Below are 6000 nucleotides of genomic sequence, written 5' to 3' on the forward strand. Positions count from 1 at the left end.
TGTTTTGTTGTAGCAATAATGATAATAAATAGTGCTTCCTCTGGAATGGCATTTAGCATTGTTGCTTAGTTGTTTAGTCATGTCCGACTCTTCGTGACCCCATGGACCAGAGCACGCCAGGCACTCCTGTCTTCCACTGCCTCCCGCAGTTTGGTCAAACTCATGCTGGTAGCTTCGAGAACACTGTCCAACCATCTCGTCCTCTGTCGTCCCCTTCTCCTTGTGCCCTCCATCTTTCCCAACATCAGGGTCTTTTCCAGGGAGTCTTCTCTTCTCATGAGGTGGCCAAAGTATTGGAGCCTCAGCTTCAGGATCTGTCCTTCCAGTGAGCACTCAGGGCTGATTTCCCTAAGAATGGATAGGTTTGATCTTCTTGTAGTCCATGGGACTCTCAAGAGTCTCCTCCAGCACCAGAATTCAAAAGCATCAATTCTTCAGCGATCAGCCTTCTTTATGGTCTTTATGGTCCAGCATTCTGAAGCTGCATTGTAGAGAGCTGGGCTAGAACAGATGACCTTCGGGTGTACTTGCCAACCTTGTGCATTCAGTGAATCAGAGAACTGCAGAGTTGGACGGACTCCCTGGGGTCATCTCGTCCAGCCTTTGCATTTTATGTACAGTTACTGCAAGTTCTTTATCACCCGTTGTTTCTGAAGAAAGCGTGTTTTCTCAGAAGGAAGGCTATCCTCCCTCCACCACAACAAAATAAGAAATTCTGATTGCAATGGGTGACTAATGATTTCTTAACCAGAGAACGATGTTTGTCTATTTCAGAAAAGCACCGTCATTTCAGAAGGCTCTGTGAGAGCCACCTCGCCCTGACATTCGGCAAAGCAAGGAATTGTTGTTATGTTTTCTTATTGGCATAATTATTATCATTGCAAATGTGTCTAGTGATATAGACACAGCTGCTGCTGTTTTAATTTATTTATTTGGTTTTTCAACTTAAAATTTTACAGAGATACATCAAACATAAATCATAAAAACCAGATTCCAAGGAATCTCTTGGACTTCCATCCTCCCCTTTGTGGGTCCTATTATTAATCATTTCCTCCCGCATCTTTTATGGTAATCCAAACCCTTTACCCCTTCCATTATATCCAAAATTCACCGTTAAACTATAAGTGATATTCCAATCATATGAATGATTTTAACTGTTTACAATGGTCTTTAAGATAAGTTATAAATTTCCCCCATTCCTTATTAAAAAATAATTGTGCTGTTTACAGGGCCTAATACAGTGTGATCTAATGGTTAGAGTCGCAGACTAGGACCTGAGAGAAACCAAGGTTCAAATGCTGCCACATAGCTATGAAGCTCACTGGATGGGCTTGGGGGTGAGTCCCCGCCTTTCTCAGCCTTGCAGAGTTACAGCTCAACATCCTGTTCTCAAAACAGCCCATTCTGCATACCCTCCAGGGTCCCAATTTTCCAGGGACAGTCCCGAAATCACAGAAGCCATCCTGGTTTCTGATTTGATCCTGGGATGTCCCGCTTTTCCTTTTCCCTTTCCTCTATGTCTTGAACAATTAAAAGTGATTGTCAGTCTAAAAAATGAGTCCTGTTTATACTGAAAATAAAATCGCTTTAGCAAATGAAGGAAATGCTGAAGATGGCATAGAAAGCCCTCTCTATAATTTTGAAGGAAAAGGTCACCCATCCGCTTTAAATTATTTAATTGCAAAGCTTCAGCAGCCAGCCATTTTTTTTTAGGAAACACGTGATGTGTTTATTCCTTTATTGTAAATTGAGCCTAACACTGCCTACTCAGAACTAAGTCCCACTGAGTTCAATAGGATTTACACTCTGGTATGTTCCTGGTCATTCTCACAGTTTCTACCATTATTATTATTATTATTATTATTATTATTATTATTATTATTATATCAAGACAACTTCCAGCCAAAATCTTATTTCATTCCATTTATCTGTTGAAAGTGTTGTACACAATCCCTTCCCTCACACATTTCCACCCCCTTTTCTGAAGGAGCGTCTCCACCCCCATCGTTCTACCCTGACACTGAGGTCCAATGCCGAGTGCCTTCTGGCGGTTCCCTCACTACGAGAAGCCAAATTACAGGGAACCAGGCAGAGGGCCTTCTTGGTAGTGGTGCCCACCCTGTGGAATGCCCTCCCACCAAATGTCAAAGAGAACAACAACTACCAAACTTTTAGAAGACATCTGAAGGCAGCACTGTTTAGGGAAGCTTTTAATGTTTGATGTATTACTGTATTTTAATATTTGGTTGGAAGCCGCCCAGAGTGGCTGGGGAATAAATATTATTATTATTATTATTATTATTATTATTATTATTATTATTATTATTCCTGATGTAGAATAGAATGTCCCTATTTTGAAATGTTGGAGGGTATGCACCTTTCCCTGATCTGTCATCCCCTTTGCAACACATCCCCCCTGAATTTGCTCGGGGGCAGCAGCAAGCAGTTCCTTCTGGGAACGCAAGGAGCCATTCCATTTGCAGAAGAGCAGCTCAAGATCAAATCCTGCATGAGTTCCATTAGGTGGGGGGGGAGAGAAGGGGGCATTCCAGTAGCTAAAGAAAGCCCAAATATTTCAGAAGAATATATTTCAGAAGCTAGACGAATCAAGGATCTGACTCCATATAAAGCAGCTTTTGAGGTCACTGAAGGGAACCCAGGGGTCATCTAGCCCAACCCCCGGCAGTGCAGGAATCACAACAACCTTTTCAGCCCAAGGCCTTCATTGCCTTGTGGGCAGCTTTCCTGGGGCTGCAGGCCTGCGGTAGGTAGCTGATCCTTGCAATGCAGCCCTAATTATGGTCATTGCGTAATTATAAGATCTTTACGTGATCTTAGAAGGTCATGCAGTCTTGACTTCCTAGGGCGAAGCCCTCAGACCTGGAAGACTACATTTGGATTTGGTGCCCAGCCCCCTCCCCCCCCCAAAAAAACACACCACCACAAAAGGATAGGGCTTACTGGCGAGCGTTGACCTTACACACCCCATCCCAAGACTTTCCCTGGCTCAGGAGAGTTAGCATCTGTGACAAATTACCTACAGAGCAGCCGACGCCCGAGACTCAAGGGTTGCCCAACATCCTATTATAAGGACGATGGAGATCTATGGAGATGAGGATGTCATCTAATCAGGGACGTGAGGCTGGCAGACTTCACACGCCCATCTCCAAAGGATTTGCCTTGCAGTTTAGGGCCGGAGTCACAAGACCAGGAGAACGCAAGCACAGAGGAAAACATAATGGCAATAAAATCTGCATTGGAAATACCGTCTGTCTATGCCTCTAGAGCACAAAGGTCTGCTTGCTTTGGGCTCAGTATTGCAAAGGGTTCAACACTGCCAGCCTCTTATAATGGGACTGGATAACAGACCCGGATTAACCGGTATTTACGATGTCGAGGTATCAAGCCACAGTCATAGAAAAGTAAGTTATGTAAAACGAAGCATAAGTACACACACACACGTATTCTGACAGCCAGTGTGGTGTGGTTAGTGTTGGACCAGGGCTGGATTTAGACACACCAAAGAAGCGTTTCAGTTAACGCGTTGTAAACGTTGAGAAATCAGGTTGGCAAAAGCGGAACTCCACAGTGCCATATGGTGTCACATATAAAGTGCCTTTCCTTTGCCAATGTAGTTGAGTCCCAGGGTTCAAATCCCCACACAGCCATGAAGCTTACTGTGTGGGACAAGTTTTTGTGGGCCTGAGTCAGTCCACTTTTTGAATTATTCCCAGTTGGGAGGCATGTAGGCGCAGGTGAAAAGAATGGACCCAGCAGGTTCTGTGGGAAAACTTTGGGTAGTAGCCAATGCTGGTCCTACACAGAGTAGACCCATTGAAATCATGACCATGATTGACTTAGATCTATTAATGTCAAAAATTGTAGAGACAGAAGGGACTCAAAGAGTCATTTAGTCCAACCCCTTGCAATGGATCTACTTTGAGTAAAACCTAGTTGCATCCAACCCTGTCAATTTTGGTTTCTTTCCAGTTCTGACTTTTTTCAAGTTCAGTTCTTCACTTTTCCAGATCAGGGTGTGGGTGTGTGCCCCCATGAACATTCATCCGCATTTCCGTGCATTTCCCCACATTAATATATACATGTGCTCTGCGTTGCATTGGGGGGGGGAGGTAAAGGACCCCTGGACGGGTAAGTCCAGTCCAAGGTGACTCACTTTCAGGCCAAGGGAGCCGATGTTTGTCCACAGACAGCTTTCTAGGTCATGTGGCCAGCACAACTAAACCGCTTCTGGCGCAACGGAACACCGTGACGGAAACCAGAGCACATGGAAACACCATTTACCTTTCCGCCACAGTGGTACCTATTTATCTGCTTGCACTGGTGTGCTTTCGAACTGCTAGGTTGGCAGGAGCTGGGACAGAGCAACAGGAGCTCATCCCGTCACAGGGATTTGAACTGCCAACCTTCCAATCAGCAAGCCCAAGAGGCTCAGTGGTTTAGACCCCAGTGCCACCCACATTACAATGGCCACCTCGGAACCACCCACCCCCTCCAGATTGGTTCCTGGTTGCTGCTGCAACTTGTAAAACAGGAAAATCTCTTGTTCTTCCTTGACAAGTGAGGTGTGTCAATAACAGCACCCAGATAAATCAATGGGTGGAGGCCTTCATTTCCGCCTGACATTTGAGGCTGGTCCTTAGTCACCCATCAAGGGCGGAAAGACCCATCAAGTCTCCGCACGGCACTTACATAAACTACAGAACTGGCTGCCGCAGGAGGCAATACTGGCCACTGACTTGGATAGCTTTAAAAGAGAATTGGACAACTTGATGGAGGAGGACAAAGGCTGGCAGTGGCTACATCTGTCAGGGGCCATTTGTCTCTGAATGCCAGGGGGAGGCGATTATAGGTGAGGAGAGAGTTGCTGTTGTGCTCAGGTCCTGTTTTTAGGTTTCGCCCTTGGACTTTTCCCATATTCTTATGCTGAAAATGAGCGAATCAGTGGTCTGAGCTACATCCCCAGCTAGCCAGATGTATGCAACTCTGCATATGCTCAGAATCCCATCTCCTCAGATACTTGCCAATTTATTTCCCTTTGGATGACTGGAGTAATCAACCTTATGGGCAAGAAGGGATATTTTCCAGGCAAATCATGCTGGGCATAAATTATACATAAAAGAATAGGATGGAAAGGATCTAGGGGTCTTAGAAGACCCCCACTTAACATGAGTCAATGCTAAAGTGATTCTAGGCTGCGTCAACAGAAGTCTAGTGTCCAGAGCAAGGGAAATAACAGTACAGTACTACTCTATTCTGCCTTGGTCAGACCACACCTGGAATTCTGTGTCCTGTTCTGGGTGCCACAATTTAAGGATATTAACAAGTTGGAATGTGTGCAGAGGAGGGTGAATGAGATTATCTGGGTCTGGAAACCAAGCCTTAGGAGGAATGTTTAAGGGAGTTGGGTATGTTTAGCCTGGGAAAGAGGAGACTGAGGTAAGAGGAGAGAGTCATCTTAAGGGCTGTCACATAGAAGAAGCAAGCTTGTTTACTGCAGAGGTGGATGGTCACCAGTTAGGGATTCTTTAACTGTGACTTCTGCATTTCAGTGGTTTGGACTAGATGAGTAACAAATGATTTTCAGAGGTGATATGACATATATTTCTTATTTAAAAATCTACTGAATGAAGACTTCCTTTTTCTGAACTTCTGTCATGTTTGACTAAAGGGTGTGATTCCTGATCAGATGTGACCTCAGTTTAGAAATGAGCTGAGCTGCACTTTGTAGAATTCTTTGGAAATGCATTTATTTTAAGACAATTGGCTTCATGGCTGAGTGGGGGATTCGAACCCGGGTCTCTCCCAGTCTGACACTCTAACCACTACACTTGTTGTTTAGTCATTTAGTCGTGTCTGACTCTTCGTGACCCCATGGACCAGAGCACGCCAGGCACTCCTGTCTTCCACTGCCTCCTGCAGTTTGGTCAGACTCATGTTTGTAGCTTTGAGAACACTGTCCAACCATCTCGTCCTCTGTCG

The sequence above is a fragment of the Podarcis filfolensis genome, assembly GCF_964270895.1.
Source record: "Podarcis filfolensis genome assembly, chromosome: 8".
In the NCBI taxonomy this organism is placed as follows: Eukaryota; Metazoa; Chordata; class Lepidosauria; order Squamata; family Lacertidae; genus Podarcis; species Podarcis filfolensis.